This window comes from Silene latifolia, unplaced genomic scaffold (assembly GCF_048544455.1).
Source record: "Silene latifolia isolate original U9 population unplaced genomic scaffold, ASM4854445v1 scaffold_20.1, whole genome shotgun sequence".
NCBI lineage: Eukaryota > Viridiplantae > Streptophyta > Magnoliopsida > Caryophyllales > Caryophyllaceae > Silene > Silene latifolia.
This window is the reverse complement of record NW_027413163.1, coordinates 8,175,381-8,193,013: the sequence shown is the minus strand read 5'-3', so window position 1 is coordinate 8,193,013 and position 17,633 is coordinate 8,175,381.

The following is a 17,633-nucleotide window of genomic DNA, read 5'->3' as shown; positions in this document are numbered from 1 at the left end:
AATGAGTAATATGTCGTCCACATATAAAAGTAAGAAAACAACTTTACTCCCACTAAACTTCATGTATAAACATGGTTCCTCAACACTTCGATAAAAACCATTCTATTTAATAATATGATCAAAACGATGATTCCAACTCCTTGACGCTTGATTAAGATCATAAATGGATCTCTTAAGTTTGCATACTTTGTTAGGATTTTTAGGATCCATAAAACCTTCAGGTTGTGTCATATACACTTCCTCTTCCAGAAACCCGTTCAGGAAGGCGGTGTTGACATCCATTTGCCATATCTCATAATCATGAAATGCAGCAATCGCTAACATTATCCGAACAGATCTAAGCATAGCAACTGGTGCAAAAGTTTCATCATATTATAAACCATGAACTTGGGTAAAACCTTTTGCCACCAATATAGCATTATAGACATCCTTATGTCCATCCATGCCGATTTTAATCTTAAATATCCACTTACACTGAAGAGGTCAAACATCTTTAGGTAAGTCAACCAGGTCCCATACCTGATTATCGTACATGGAATCCATTTCAGATTGCATGGCCTCGAGCCATAGCTTAGAGTCAGAACTAGTAATAGGTGCTTTGTAGGTTTTACGTTCATCAGTTTCTAAATGTAAAACCTCATAGCCACCATCTTCCTCGATAATACCAAGGTATCTATCAGGCTGGCGACTAACCCTCTCTGAACTCCTAGGTTCAGAAGGAATAATAACTGAGTCAGACATAGAAGGAACATCTTCCTGTACTGTCACATCAGTTTGTGGCTCTTGAACTTCATCAAGTTCAAATTTTCTTCCACTCTGTCTTCTAGAAATAAACTCCTTTTCTAGAAAGACAGCTTCACGAGCCATAAACACTTTGTTCTCGTTACTATTGTAGAAGTAATATCCAAGAGTTTCCTTAGCGTAGCCTACAAAAAGACATTTGTCAGAACGAGGTGCAAGCTTATCGTCAGACTTGCTCTTGACATAAGCATCACAACCCCATACTTTCATGTATCGCAAATTAAGGACCTTCTCTTTCCATATCTCATATGGAGTTTTGTCAGTTGCTTTAATGGGACTTTGAATAAGTGAGCGTATAGCAGATAAAATGGCAAACCCCCAAAATGACTTAGGTAACTCAGTTTGACTCATCATTGATCGAACCATATCTAATAAAGTTTGATTCCTCCTTTCTGCCACACCATTCAGCTGTGATGTACCAGGAGGAGTTAACTGAGATACAATGCCATAGTCTTTAAGGTGATCTCTAAAGTCATTGCTTAAATATTCCCCACCACGATCTGATCGTAATGTTTTAATCTTCTTATTTAATTGGTTTTCTACTTCATTCTGAAACTCTTTGAACTTATCAAAAGCTTCACTTGTATACCTCATTAAGTATTCATACCCTTATCTACTCATGTCATCGGTGAAAGTAATGAAATAGTCATAATTGCCTCTAGCAGTGATAGTCATTGGACCACATACATCGGTGTGTATTAAACCCAACAACTCACTAGCTCTAGATCCCATTCCTAGAAAAGGTGCACGAGTCATCTTGCCAAGAAGACAAGATTCGCATATGCCAAATGATTCGAAATCAAAAGGTTAATTATACCAGTCGACACTAGTCTTTTAATGCGCTTCTTGTTGATATGTCCTAGTTGACAATGCCATAAATAAGATAGATCGGGATCACCTGTTTTGAGTCTTTTATTATCTAAATGATAAACATCATTACAAGTGTCTAGAATATAAATACCATTGATTTAAATAGCTTGGCTATATAAAATCCCACTAAGGGAAAAAGTACAACACTTATCTTTGATTATAAAAGTAAAACCTTCTGTGTCTAACACATATACTGATATTATATTCCTAGACAACATCGGTACAAAATAACAATTAGTTAGAAACAACTGCAAAACCGAAGCTAAATTAAGTACATAAGTTCCTACTGAAACGGCGGCTACTTTAGATCCGTTACCCATTTGGAGATTAACATCACCCTTGTTTAGCTTCCTTTCACTTTTTAAGCCCTGCAAGTGATTACACAAGTGAGAACCACAACCAGTATCTAATACCCAAGTTGTATTTGAAGCGTAATTTATGTCTATCATAAAAGATTCGGTTGAGAAATTACATGTTGGCTTCACAATGCCAGCATTGATGTCATCCAAGTATTTGGAGCAATTACGCCTCCAATGTCCCTTATTATTACAATAATTATAAGTGTCTTTAAGAGGATTACCCTTCTTAGGTTTAGGCTTGGTAGAGCCATTCACAATAGCCTTACCTTTGCCCTCTACCTGTACTTGCTTCTTACCTACATTCCTCTTAAACTTCTTCTTCCCCTTCACATTAATCGCAAGTACGTCTCTCCTTGTACTCCCACTCAATCCCATGTCCTTCTCTGCGTGCACAAGCAGAGAATGGAGCTCATGAAGACCTTTCTTCATGTTTGTCATATTATAATTTACCCTAAATTGGATAAATCCTTTGACATTTGAGAGAGAGTGAAGCACTCGGTCCACCACAAGCTCATCAGGGATCTTACATCCCAACCCAACTAGAGTTTCCACGTACTTAATCATTTTAAGTACGTGTGAACTCACAGGTTGTCCATCTTTGAGGTTAGCCTCAAAGAAACGAACTGCGGTGTCATATTGAATTATCCTCGAAGCTTGAGAAAACATTGTAGAAAGCCTCGAGAATATTTCATGAGCATTGCGGAATTTGACGCATTGCCTTCGTAAGGCAGGATCCATTGCAAAAATCAAAACATTTTTTACTGCAGCAGATTCTCTTTGTAGGGCTAAGTCGGGCTAGGTCTTGAATAAGGACAAAAAGTAAATAATTAAATAAAAGTAAAACAAAAATAAAATCAAGCTCGCGTTCTACAAAATGCGGTCTAGCCGTTCCAAATCAGACCAAATGGAACACTCTTCAGGAACACCAATTTCTTTGTCATCTACACGTCACATTGAACATTGCAATCTCTTTTCTTGGCTAACCATGCAAACTAGGACACTTGGACTAATATTATTTGTTGAACTTAATTTTTATAGCTTATTTAATTTAAAGAGTTAAACACTTAATTTTACTTACAAATTAAAAAATGTATGGAGTATACCAATATTTTAAAAAATTTATTCTCATCGATATGAGACCACATTTGATATATTTTAGAAATGTGTTTTTTTAAATATATTTTCTCAATAATTTACCTTTTATATAAAAACTCAATAAAAAATCTAAAGCGTGGATATACATAAAATAACAAATTCAGGAACTGGGTTTTGTAAGTAGGTTAAGGGAGGGCTTCATAAAACAACAAAATCAGGAACTAGGTTTTGTCAGTAGGTTAAGAAATATATACTAATATTTTAATGCAGGAACTACGTCTACGTAGGGCTACTAGAACAGCTGATAAACATGGTCTTACATCGGCAGTGGCCCTAAAACCAGGTGAAGGGGGAGAGGGATCGACTAGGTAGCGTAATTTACCATCACCTGCGGCAGCTAATCGAAGTTGTTCTTCCCAATATTTAAAATTACTACCGTCGGCTTTTAAAACATATTTGTCCATAAAAGAACGAAGCCATGAATCTTTAGATATAGTGGCGGTTTGACTAGTAGAAGCCGTCATGATTACTGCAAAAGGAAATGAAAGGAAAATTAACTTTTATCGTTTAAATATTTTTTTTTACTTGCAAAACTATTTTAACAAGTTCCCATTTATATAATGATCTCCCACTGAATTATATAAATTATTCCAAGATCCATCTTTATATAAACACGGTGTGGACATGGCCACCTACACGCCAAGCCAATCTGTGGATGTATAGCGGTCTTTTGAAAGCCACGCTCGGCGGCGTAAGAATGCTTTCGACCGGATCGTTTTAGATCGGTCGGTTTCGTCTCGGCAAAGGTCTTGAAACGATGCAAGAGATGTTCGGAGTCACCACCAAACATTTGGGGGATGCTTGGAACCCGTCCAAATCCACTTTATACCTCGGTCAAACGAAGCACAAAGCAGTGTTTGACATAGGAACTAAAGATAAGGAATCGTCCCTCTTTAGCATCCTATCTCTAGAATGACTCTTGTACGCCCTGGATAAGGTCGTCCACTATCCAAAGTTTCTGTGTAAGAGGTGAAGATACGTATTGGGAAACCCTTTAATCAGACACCCAATCCCGCCCGCGGTAGCGGCCTCTACTGATCGATCTTGGTTGGTTTAATGCAAAAATTGATAAAAACGATTTAAATGCATGAATGCGCATCTAATAGTTTGAACCTAACATGTGAGCTTTCTATGTCGGTTAGTTTAATACAAGTATCAAGTATAAGATGTCGAGTTGGATTTAATGTTGATTTGCATGCAAGACGAAAATTAAACATCCATTTACCGAGTTAGGTTTATGGTGCATAACGTGATCCATTTGTCTTAGTAAGGCGTTTTGCAAATATGATGTTTAATGAGCAGATCCGTCATCTGATCCGTCCTGTATTCGGGTTAACCGAAGTCGGGATCGTCCTAGACGAATGTTGGAAGGGGAACAGACCCTGCATCAGGCAGCCACAAGAGGCGCGAGCCTATTGGCGATGCTAATGGGTCTGCCCTGGTTTGCATCAGACCACCATAAGAGGCGCGAGCCTGTTGGCGATGTAAAGGGGCTTCCCCTGGTTTGAAAATAGAAAGGTGAGTGTCCTGTTTAGGCGCGGGTCAGTTGACAATGGAAAACGCCTTCTGACCGTTGAAAGGGTTTGTAAAATTTATTGAAAAATGGGTGTTAAAAACCCGTCTTGATTTGAAAAGGCCATTTAGGCCGCTTTTGTGTTGATTTGAAGAACGAGACTTGAATAATCGTCATTGTTTTGACAATATTCGATGTCGGGTTCGACTTTGCAAGCTTGGCATGAATAGTTTTGAAAATGGTTATGAACTAATTGTTTCAAGTTCATTTGTATATAATTAGTCAACATTCATCATCGTACTCGGGATAAAATCCGACATGGTATGTAGAACCAAGGATGACTTTGTGTTGGTGACTAATACATTTGTTTTGAAAATGTAAAGAAATGATGAAAGGCTTTAAAATACCCTTCAAAATGTAAATAAATGAAATAAAAGGCTTTAAAATACCTTTTAAAATGTAATTAACCAAATATTATCACCGAAACACGGATTAAACCGTCATGGTATTAGGAACCAAGGGTGAAAAATGCTTTATGGTTAAAAACTTGTCATGAAAAATGAAAGATTTGAAAATACTTGAAATGGTAAAAACCGATTACAAATATGAAATAAAAATGGAGGAGATAAAGAGACCAAACACGGTTTGGATTTAGGTTGGGCAGGGTCCTTTAGGCGCGAGCCTATCTGCTACGTAAGTAGCCTCTGCCTCAACTAAAAATCCGGTTTTGGCTCATTCTTCCCATGTTTTGGACTATGTTATGCATGATTTAGCATGTTATAGTCATGAAACATATGAAAACATGATAAAAGAAGATTTTTACACCCTCATACTTACATGCTAGGCTTATGGCGAGAAACCGACGAAAGTGTATCAACTTGTTTGGCCGGAAAACTCGGTTTAAAAACCGTTTTGGTAAGTAAAAAGAGTGTTTTGTTAAGTTTAGTGATGGTGTAGTGGTCGAGATGGTCGGTCAAGTGATTTAATGCACGATGACGGTACCAAACAATGTGTAAGGCTTGGTTTTACGATCGGTAAGTCGTAAACACGTGTCGGATTGTGACTTGAGAAGTCGAGTCAAGAATTTTAAGGGAGAAAAGAGGGGGCTGACACTCGCGTAACTCTCAAATGGTGGCATTTGAGGGGTATTTATAGGAAAATTGGTGGTTGTGTGAGTTTTGAGCAACGTGGCCGCATGGGCTGCTCAAAGAGGCGTGAGCCATGTCGCACGTCTCCGAGGTGTCTTGTCACTATCACACGAGGAAATCATGATTTGTTCTATCCTAGGATTTGGAAGAGCTTGATTGGTACTTGACCATGTAAGATTCCGGGAAACCTTAACATAGAAGCATTTGAATGGTTTGTTTTTTTGTGTTTGACTCAGTTTGACTCGTTGTTGGAGTCGGGATTTGAATTTCGAGTCGGTTTTTGGTTCAGTGTCGATTTTGACTCTAATTAATGTCATTGCGACCCCGTCGTCATGCATTAAACACTCCAGGTACTTTTGAAAAGTTTTAAAATGTTTTGTTTTCGAAATCGTTTTAAGTTTTCCGACGTAAAGTTATACACAAACTGTCGATCAAACGCTGCGATTCCTAAGCATGTTGTAGTCCGATAATCATTGGGTGTTTGTTGGAGACTCAACAGATATTGGGTATCTACAGAGCCCCCACTTTTTCTGAGGCTTGGACAGGGCAAAAGTCAAAGTAGAGCCCCCAGGTCAATCGAGGATTACAACCTGGAGACCGAAGCGACATCGAGGCGGCTCGAAAGGACTCGGGCCAAGGACCTGCCGTCGGGAAGGGCAACGCCAAGACGACTCGAGGGTACGAGCCAAGGACCTATCGTCGGGAACAGTTTAGAGTCTGTCGACTGTCCGTGCGGGTCGTTTAAAGTCCGTTAGACTACGTACAAAGGCTCGCTAGCCATAAGAAGGAGTCATACCTGAGGCATCTTCGGGTTATGTCCTTGAGTCGTATCTTGTTTGTGGACAAAGGCTCACGAGCTGTGATAAGGAGTCGTACCCAAGGCAACTTCAGGATACGTCCTTGAGTTGTATCTTGTTTGCGGACAAAGGCTCGCCACCTGTGATAAGGAGTCGTACTCGAGGCATCTTCGGGATACGTCCTTGAGTTGTATCTTGTTTGCGGACAAAGTCTCGCCAGCTGCGAGTGTTCTTCCTCCAAAACAGCTTCAACTCGTTGCCGACGGCTTTGTTGACCATTCCTTCACGCATCCCAATGCAGTGCTCTCGCTCTAAAATTCCCGTCTCCTCAAAATGCATGCAAAATAGGACGAAAAGGGTACGATTCCACTACTTTCAGGTCCATTCCTACAAAACAGACAAAACGAACCAAAGTAGCCATTTCGGGGCATAATGCAATATAAAACGGTACAAAAGTACATGGAAATACGTGCAAAAATAGGCTAAAAAGACTATATAAAATGCACGTATCAAGGTCCCTTGTGAGCGATGTGGTACACAGGGTCATGTTGCAGCTGGATGTATAAGTACTTTGGAACAAGTTCATGCCTATCAATCATTCAAGCAAGGTACTCCGTATTCCAATTTCTTTGCTGAGAGAAATCAGAATGTGTTCCAACCTACTCCTCCGCCGGCCAAACCTTACATCATCCCTCAAAATCGTGGTAATCAACCACAAGGGAACTTTAATAGGCCGCCTCAACAGCAGTTTCAACGAAAATGATAGACGATTTGAGTACTAATGCACACATTCCAACCAACAATGTCCGTCACAACCGAGGGCTTACAAATAGTATAGGAAAGTGAGGTTCAGGTGAGAAAAGGCAAAACAGATTATGGAAATGTGGAGGTAAAAGCGTCAAGCTAGTTCCTAAACAGGACCATATAGGACCGTCCGAATCTCAACTGACTGAAAAGTAAACTCAAGTGCCCTTCATTTGGCACACAACTCACCATCCAAATACACTATCTCCTCAAAAATATATGAATAAGAACAAGGAGTGGGACGGTCACAAACTTCCCTTTTTTAATACCGTCTTAATTAAAAAATCAACACAAATCAAACAATTTTTTCAAACTTTTTTCTTTCTCTGATCATACGTGAATCACCATTTTTTTCATTTTTTTTCTTTTTCACGTCTTTCTTTTTTTTTCAATTTCTTTTTTTTTTCTCATTCTCCCTTCCTTCATTCTCCACCAACTCCGATCAAAATACACGGGCCAAACTCGCAGACGGAAAGACATACCACAAAAGACATACTAAACTAGCTTGACTAGGCAGGCTCAGTTTTGGATGTAGCTAATGCGTCAAAAAGGCTAAAATTGGCTTAAGTGGAGCTAAATGGGTGAAAAATGTAAGAAAAGGGAAAATTTGCAAGCACCTCCCTGCATGTGACACCGACCACAAACCCGAATGTATGCATTTGACAAGAAATCGAATGTCATAAAAGTGTAAAAATGATGAACATGCTATGCAAGGAGAACTACTCTCAATTCCTATGTAAACTGGTCATGAATGTCACCGGTTATAAAAGCTCTAAATCTCAGAAATTGTAGGTAGGTTGCCAATTTATCAGGTCAACTCTAAACAGTCAGCTATATTTGAACAAAAACTCGTAGATTATGCGTAAGACTCAGCTAATAACCGTCAATGAAAGTGCAAGGCTCAAGTAAAATGACAAGTTAAAGTGCAATATCATCACGGAAATCAACTGTTCCGACTCAACCTATATGCAAAAATAAACGTGAATATTTTATTAATTTTTTGAATTTTCCTATTTTTTTGGATTTTATGATTTTATGAAATAAATAAATCCAATGCGAGCTTAAAATAGAAACGTGAATGCAAAACAAATGCAAATGCAGACTCAAAGGATACATTACCCTCCCCAAACCAAAACGGACAACGCCCTCGTTGTCCTCCAGCATACACCAGCAGATATATACGGGGGAACGGGAATATACAACCAATAAATGAATGAAAACAATAATAAAAAAAGGAGACAAAAGAAAATAAAAGAGCAAGAATATACATACAAAACACGAACTTCCCCAAACCAGCCTGAAAACTGGGGAAGTGAGTAGACCAGTAGCTACTCGGCAGCCTCCTCTGTCACGTCCTCCACCTTCAGCGTGAAGTCCGGGTCCTCCTCCTGCTCTCTCTCCTCCTCCTCTGATCAGCCTGAGCTCTCGCTGACGCCGCTGCTGCGTCCTCCTCCTCCTCACTAGCTGACTCAGGGTACTCCTCAGCTGGGTACCGGTAGAAGGACGGGTGTGGCCAACCCTCTGGAATGGGACGGTGTCGCCTCATGTGATACTCGTACAGAGGGAACAAAGTAAGAGATATGTCCCTCTCCATACGAGCCTATCTCTCTGCAATCCCAAGCAACAAACCGTCACGGCGCCCTTGGTCCATGACCGAAGACGCCTCAAAGGGTGGAGGAGAAACAAAATTAGCCGGAAGAACCGGCTGTGCCTGGTCGGGAGCAGGAGTAGGAGTAGGAGTAGAGATCGGGGTAGGAGTGGTCGTGGAAGTCTGGCCACCCGTAGAAGGTGTGGATTCCTCTCCGGTCTCAGGTCGACGCCGCTTCCTAGAAGCGGGCAAGGTAGTAGGTGGTCGAAGCGGTAGGTGGTACATGGGTAACGGTGGTAGTAAAATGCCCCGTGCGACAGTGGGCAAGGGGACGAGGGGACGAGGCGAGGAAGGGTGGTGCAAGGAAGTGTAGATACCTCATTCCCGCAAACCACCCGGTGATGATTGGGCCGCATGTTTGGTATACGGAACGATTTGTGACAGTTCGTAAGTTTACCATCAAGTGATCGCTCAAACACTTGTGTCTACCTCTTAATTGTCATCTACGTGCCGATACGGTCGTTTTAGCAGTAATTAGAGTACATTTGGAGTCCGGGTCAAAAAACCGTCTTCATTTTCTAAAACCGAGTCAGAATGTTCTGGAATGTTCCGGATATTTCTATTCCATATTTTCCAATCTTTTGATCTTTGGTAAAATATCTCCCGTAATATTCACACAAAATATTAAGGAAACGAGATTAATCCGCTATTCCATAAGAGAAACGCGGAAATCTTTCTTCCGCATGAGGAAACCACTGAGGAAAGGATGCAGCAAGTGCTGCGTCTCTTCCAAGAGACGCAGCTGTTCGCCTCTTTCCTCGATCCTTTTCTAACGTATTTGTCGTATCTTTTCGAGATTCACTTCCAAAGTTTCTCCGAAAACCCTAATTTCCTCCGTGTGATTAGTATAAATAGGGACCTTCGTTCCTAATATTTCTCACGCGAGTGTCCGCCCTTCTCTTCTCCCTTTGCATTCTAGACCACGTTCTTACTTTTTGGCGTCTACGTGCTTGAACTTTCGACCACGTAAGCTCGGATCTTTCTGAGTACCAGCCTCGTTTTGCATGACCGACCAATTTGACCAAATCCACATCAATCAACTTTAATCAATCTTATTCGTTTTCCTCCTAGAGGGCACTTTCGTCTACATTCGAGTCGAGCATCACTAAACGTTAACTTAGTTCATCTCGTTTCGTCAAACATGTAAGTTTGAGGGTGTAAATCCTTCTTTTGTTTATTGTTTTTTATTTTTTGTAATCACAATTGTAAGATTTATGTCGAAAGTATTCTTAAAACCGATTTGTAAAATCTTGTTTTAAAAACCCTTTTTACGGATCATCAGAAGACAACCGTCGAGAAAGGACGCAGCAACTGCTGCGCCTCTTCGAAGGGACGCAGTACCTGATGCGCCTCTTCGTGAGGCTGCCGCAGTTCCTGCTTCCTTTCTTCTTCCTTCGTCTTTTGATAATTCGATTGTTTTGCTTTGTTATCAATTGTTCATTGTTTCTTTTAACACGATAATTTAAATATGATAATTTTAGCATGTAAATAATTCATTGTTAATTAATTCATCTTTTAAATCCCGACTTAAATCCCTTATAATCCATATTTGCGGGTTTTCGTCATTAAGTCAATTTGGGTTTTAGAGATTCGATTCATCCAATATTGAATCTCTGGAATTCATCTTTGATATATTTGCATTCGTTATTCATCCGTCACAATCATTAATTCATCATTAATAACATATTTAGTCTAATTAATTTGTTTAGTTTGTTTAATTCTCATAATTAATATCTTTTCATCTTGTAATAATTCATTCTATTTAGTTTCATCCATGTTTTATCGTTTTTATGACTTCATTCACATGTAAATAATATGTTAATCACTTTCATCCGAGTCAATTATTCATAATTAAACTTTAAATTTACCAATGAATATTAACGAGTTGCGGTTCCGGCTTCACAGCTAGAACTCAACCCAGGAACAGACGCAGCGACTGCTGCACCTCTTCCAAGGGACGCAGCTCTGCTGCGCCTGTTCCCGGTTGATTTCTGTCTCTGAACTCCCGTTTCTGCTTTGACCTAGTTTATCAACTACGTATTTAATTAACTATTACTCGTATTATCACCTAATTTCTGTTTGTTTATTCGTTTATTCTTTCTTTTCTAAAACCATTCGTTTTAAATGTATTTTCGACATAAATCATTAAATCTGATGTAATTATTGTAATTTCCTTTATTGTATTATTATTGTATTTCTTTTATTGTATTGTTTGTATGCTTTCACATGTAATCAATCTTAAATTCCTACTTCGACTCAATTGCATATTAAATTACGTGATAACCGACTTAGTATTAATTCTCACATGCTAGGATTAATCTAATGAATGTTGCATTGCATGCATATAATCGACAATATATTGAGAATAGACAATTTTCCCTAATCATTAGTAGAGGCCGCTATCGAGGCGGGCGGGATTAGGTGTTCGATCAAAAGAGCTTCCTAATACGTACCCTCACCCCTTACTCTAGATCTCTGTGAACATCCGTGTTCATTGGCATCCACGAGAGTCATTCTAGACATAGAATGCTAAGGGTGACGAGTGCTTAGTGTTCATGTCATTACTTTGTGTCTTGACATGACACGAGGTATTTGAACGGTTTCCAATTTTCCACAATAAATTGGTGGCGACTCCACAAATGCAAACAAACCAAGGGTGAAAAGCGTGCTTCGCTTTTCGCCCCGTGGACCCGCGTCCAAAGTTTGGCGACTCCACTGGGGATAAAACACTTACGTGTCGCCAAAAGGGTGAAACTTGAACAAGGTTAGGGAATAGTTTGTACAAGACAATTGTCGGTTTTCATAACTCGGTCTTCCTAGATCGTTTCATTCAGCCTTCCTAGGCCCAACCCAACCCATTCGACCAATCGTCCCGTCTAAACGGTCCTAATTCTTATTTGGGCCTAAGGATGGATAGCGATTGACGTCATCCATACCATGGTACTAACTCTTGTTTGTATCAAGGACCTTCACTACTTGAGGAAATGGACTAGGAATCGGCCTTACTCTCGTTTGGTACGAGCCTCTCCACAGACCTCGGGTTTGATTGTTCGGTATGGCAACCCACCCTTTAATCTAAATGCACTCAGCATCCCGTTATAATGCTTGTGTAATGTTTGTACCATATGTAATCACCATGTCTAAACAAAACCATGACGATTTTTGTAAAATCAAAATCCCTTTTAAAATGTAAAATTTTCGAAACATAGGCCTAATATTAGCGCAAAACCAGTCGAAACTCTGTCCAATTGTCGAGTCAAAATTCGGGCCTCAAAACCCATTCCAAAACCTCACTTCGAGTCCACTCCTACAACTATACTAAAGTTGACTAGGACCAACATTTTCAAACTTTGTCATTTCCTCAAAACTCACTTGACACAAGTGGCACACTCCCACTTCACGAGTCAAAACATTTCTTTTCGAGTAAGTGTGCTAGAATGGTCGATCGTGTTTTGATTCGTCGTCGATCTCTTATTCAGTTTCCAAGATGCCTGAAACAAGTGACGTGAACTTCCACCAACTCCAGAATGGTAATGATCAAATCCTAGCCGCACTAGCTCGTCTTCAAGTCACTCAAGACCAAGTGTATGATCGTCTTGACACAATCGAAGGCCGAATATATGTCGTGGAACGAGGATGCCCCCTCGAGAAAGTGAAGTGTCTGATGAATTTGTGAATAACTTCGGGGACTAAAATCCTCCCATAGGTATGACTACAGCTGAGCAACGACTCCAATACCTGGAGGAACAATTGATGTATCTCAAAGGGGATGACATTTATAGGGAAAATAATCGCAAATATGAAGCTGTGAGTTCCAAGTTGCCAACCAACTTCAACATGACAGATATCCCTAAATTCAAGGGGCATGAAAACCCTTTGAACCATATCCGTGCTTTCAAGGACTACATGTCTATCAAAGGCATTAAACCCGAGATGTTCTTAAGGATCTTTCCTTCATCTCTTGACACCATCCCAAAACAATGGTTCTATTCTCTAGAGCACAAGAAAATTGCTACCTGGGACGATGCCGCAATTGAGTTTGCCAAACAATACGCGGATAATGCTGAAATCCAAGTCAACATGCGCACTTTAGAGGTTCTTACCCAAAATGACAAAGAAGGTTTCACCTACTTTCTAAGTAGGGGTGGAGGAAGACTAGTACTCAACTTGTTGAACGTCCAGATGAAGCTACCCTCGTGGAGAAATTCGTGGACAACCTAAAGCCCATCTATGCAAATCATTTGAGGTACCAAAACATTAAGACCTTCAAAGACTTAACCGTACTAGGAACAAGGATCGAAGATGACATCCATAACGGGCTCTTGTCCAAAAAGGTAGGTCGTGGATATCAAGGCTCAACAAGTCGTTCTTACGGCTCCACTAGCAAAACTGATGAAGTTAACCTTCTCGAGCCATCTAAGAAGAGTACCCCACCAAGGAAATTCACAAATCTTGGGGACACATATTCCAATGCTCTAAAAAGGTTGATGAAACTGGGTAAACTTCAACCCATAGGCCCTACACCCGAACCAGAAAAGAAATCCAAGTTCTGGGATGAGAATTCGTACTGCGAATACCATAGAGGTAAGGGACATGATACAGAGAAATGCTACAAGCTGAAAAATGTACTTCAAGACATGATTGAAGACGGTCGCCTACCAATACCGCCTGGAGGTAAGCCTAACAACACTCAGAATCCTCTTGGAATTCTAGTGATTACAAGTGAAGAATCTACCATAGATTGTTCACACCTCATTTCTCCAGTCGAAGATGAAATTCATGCGATAGAGAATGAAGGGAACTACTCTACCATTTCCCCAACCATCACCGATTTCATTGCATGGGAAAAAAGTGTGAATAGGCAAGTCATGGAACTAGAGAGTGCAGTGGCAACTCTACGTGGTCCCAACGTAACACCTAAAGAACGTACACCACTGGTCTTCTCTCAAAACACTACGATGCAAGAAGTAGTAGCCATGGTTGATGAACTAGTCGACTAAATTATCCAATTGGAGGCCGAAATCATAAGAATGAGGGAACTTGCTACTGTCAATGGAATATGGGCCGATGACGATGAAGATGAGTATCTCGCTGAACACTACCTAGTCAAATTCAGTGAGCAAATAGTCTAAAATTGTGAAGATCAAGATGTAGACCACCTTACTCGTTCGGGACGCCCATACCAAAACACTTCTCAAAATGGTCCCATAGCGAACGGTCCAACCAATGTGGTCACACCAAATGATAATGAAGATGGCTCCACCGACCATTTGCTAAAGCAACTACAGAAAACAAAGGCTGCTCTTTCAGTCTGGCAACTAGTGGCAAGCTCATTCCCACATCGCCAAGCTTTACTGCAAGCCTTGGCCAAACTAAACGTGGCACATAACTCCACACCCGAAGATGTGGTCAACTTGGTCTTCCAAGAATCACCAAAGCTAAGTAATCCTATTACTTTCTCGGATGAAGATTTGCCACCCTTTGGTGCTAGTCATAACTTGGCTCTTTATATCACTATCATTTGCCTAAAGAAGAATGTGCCAATGACTTTGGTAGATGATGGCTCCGCGGTCAATGTCATACCCTTAAAAACGGCATACAAATTGGGCATGAAAGAGTCGGATTGGAACCCTACCAACCAAGGTGTTCGCGCATATGATGGTACACGACGAAAGGTAGTAGGACTTGTTAACCTAACCATAGCCACATGGCCGATTGAGCGAAAAGTTAATTTCCAAATAGTGGATATTGAAGCATCATTTAACATACTTCTGGGAAGACCTTGGATTCACGCTTCCAAAGCGGTAACATCCACCCTCCACCAGAAAATCAAAATCCCACTAAATGGTAAAGTGGTGACGATCACCTCGTCACCCATCAAGGCAATAATCGAAAAGAAGTCAAATAATCAAGTCCTTGCGGATCCAGTATATGAACTTGGGGGCTTCCATAGCATATAGGTCATAGAAAGCGATTTGGCACCTTTGTACTTCAATCCCTACTCTAATTTAGTGGTCAACCACATGCTCAAATCCCAGGGATACTTCCCGGGAATGCCTTTGAATCCTATCCGAAGGAACAGTTTTGCACCCTACAAAGAAGGCAACTCACAAAGAATACCACTTGGACTAGGATACAAACCCACTAAGAGGAAGTTCTCGAGATGCTCGCTCAAGTTCAAAACCGTAAGAATGTGGGAATCCAAATGCGACCCTACCTCCCTACCCTAAATGGATACTTCGTTAGGGAAGGAAGTCAAGATATCTTTCATGGATTTCCCGAGCCTTGGCACTATCTCGAAAAGAGGCTAGCCGGAATCGAGATCTTTCACGGTTGCTAATTCATTCCTCCAGAAACGGTTCCTACCGTCAAAACTCGTCAAGTACCTTGCTTAGACGAACAAGCTGTTAGTCTACTATTTAGAGAAGATCGATTTGTTAGAGCCGCGCAGGATGAGATCATTACCATGATACTTCAAGACGATCACTTCAACCCTACCGCGTTAATCACAGAAACCAACACTAATCAGCAGAAAGGATGGAGAAAGTCGATCAAGTGGACAAACAATCAAGGAAGACTCTTCAAGCTCACCACTGGAGAAGGAGAAATGTTCAAAGGAGAACCAGAAGACGATGAATTCGAGTCAGAGTCAGAGTCGGAGTCAGAGTCGGAGTCTAGAGAAGTTCCTAGAGAGTCTCCTCCTGTCGTCATTCCCACTCCCCTTGTTTCTCCTAGCTTAGTATCAAGTAGTAACAGTAGTTCGGGAAATGTCCCAACGGCTGTCCCTTTACCGCCACTGACTACAGATCAGATGGCTTCTTTGTTTAAACTTTTCTCAACTTTTAATATGAATAAATCAGGTTCTACTTACTCTTCGTGTTATCTTGAATGCAATTCTGTTTACGATGATACTGAGGATGACCCAGACCCAGACTCGATCGAGATACCTCCCTATATAGCCAAAGAAATACTACAAGAGGGGGAAGGGGGACCAGTAATAGAAAACACTGAACCCATCAACATAGGAACCGAACTAGAACCCCAAGAACTAAGGATAGGGACGACCTTGAGCCCTACCGAAAGGGCCAGCTTCATAGACCTCCTACACGAGTTCAAAGACGTTTTTGCTTGGTCCTACAAAGACATGCCAGGGATCGACAGGGACATCGCAGAGCATAGAATACCAATCAACTCAGGTTTCAAACCCGTGAAACAGAAGCTTCGTCGAATGAGGACAGAATGGGCTCTCAAGATCAAAGAAGAAGTCGATAAACAGTTCAAAGCCGGGTTCATCAAAGTTTCCGAGTACTCAGACTGGGTAGCTAACATAGTACCCGTACCCAAAAAGGATGGGAGAATCCGTGTTTGTGTTGATTTTAGAGACTTAAACAAAGCGAGTCCTAAGGATGACTTTCCTCTACCACATATCGACATATTGGTAGATAATACAGCAGATCACGCGTTACTATCCTTCATGGATGGATACGCAGGATATAACCAAATCAAGATGGCCATAGAAGATATGCATAAGAACGCCTTCGTCACTCAATGGGGAACCTATTGCTACACGGTTATGCTGTTTGGGTTAATTAACGCCGGAGCTACATACCAACGCACCGCGGAGCTACATACCAACGCACTGCAACTACGCTCTTACATGACATGATGCACCCGGCTTCTTTCGGATCAGTTTTGGTTCGGGTTCTTTCGGATCGGGTTATTTCGGTTTATCTTTTTTTTCGATTTCAGTTCGGTTCAACTCAGGTTGGATTCAGATTTCACTTTTAATCGGTTGCAGATATTTATGATCGATTCAGGTTCGAGTTGGGTCAATATCGATGCAAATAAAGTTCGAGGCAGATGAGATTCGAGCCATGTCATAATCGGATCGGATGTCAAGGGATTAGGTCTTTATTCAAAACATTGGATATAATACGAATAATTTTTTTTTAAAAAGTAATAAATACTTTTTTTTTGTATAACTACGATATAATATTAATTCATTGACGTCAAATGGGTGACACTCATATATAAAGAGACACCCTAGATGTGACGCCTAGTTACATTCGGGTCATTTCGGGTTTCAGTGTTGGGTTTCTGTCATCAATGTACGGGTTGAAATCGGTTCTGGTGCATATCGGTTCGGATTAAAACAATTCAGGTTGAAACAGTTCAGGTTCATTCGATTTTGGGTCTATTTCGGATATTACAAATTCGGTTCGATTTCGAATCAATTCAGGTCAATTCAGGTTTCGGGGTGAAGTTCAGTTATACCTTTCAGGTGTACGGTCAGGTGTCGATTCAGATATTTTCGATCGATTTTTCGGGTTCGGTATACTTTTGCCAGGTCTAATGATGCATAAAGAAGTTGAGGTATACGTAGATGACATGATTATCAAGTCCAAGGAGAGAGAGGGGCACATTGCGAACCTTCGCAAATTCTTCTCAAGGCTACGGAAGTACAACATGAGGCTCAATCCTCAGAAATGCGCATTCGGAGTAACATCTGGCAAATTCCTGGGATACGTTGTTAGCCAA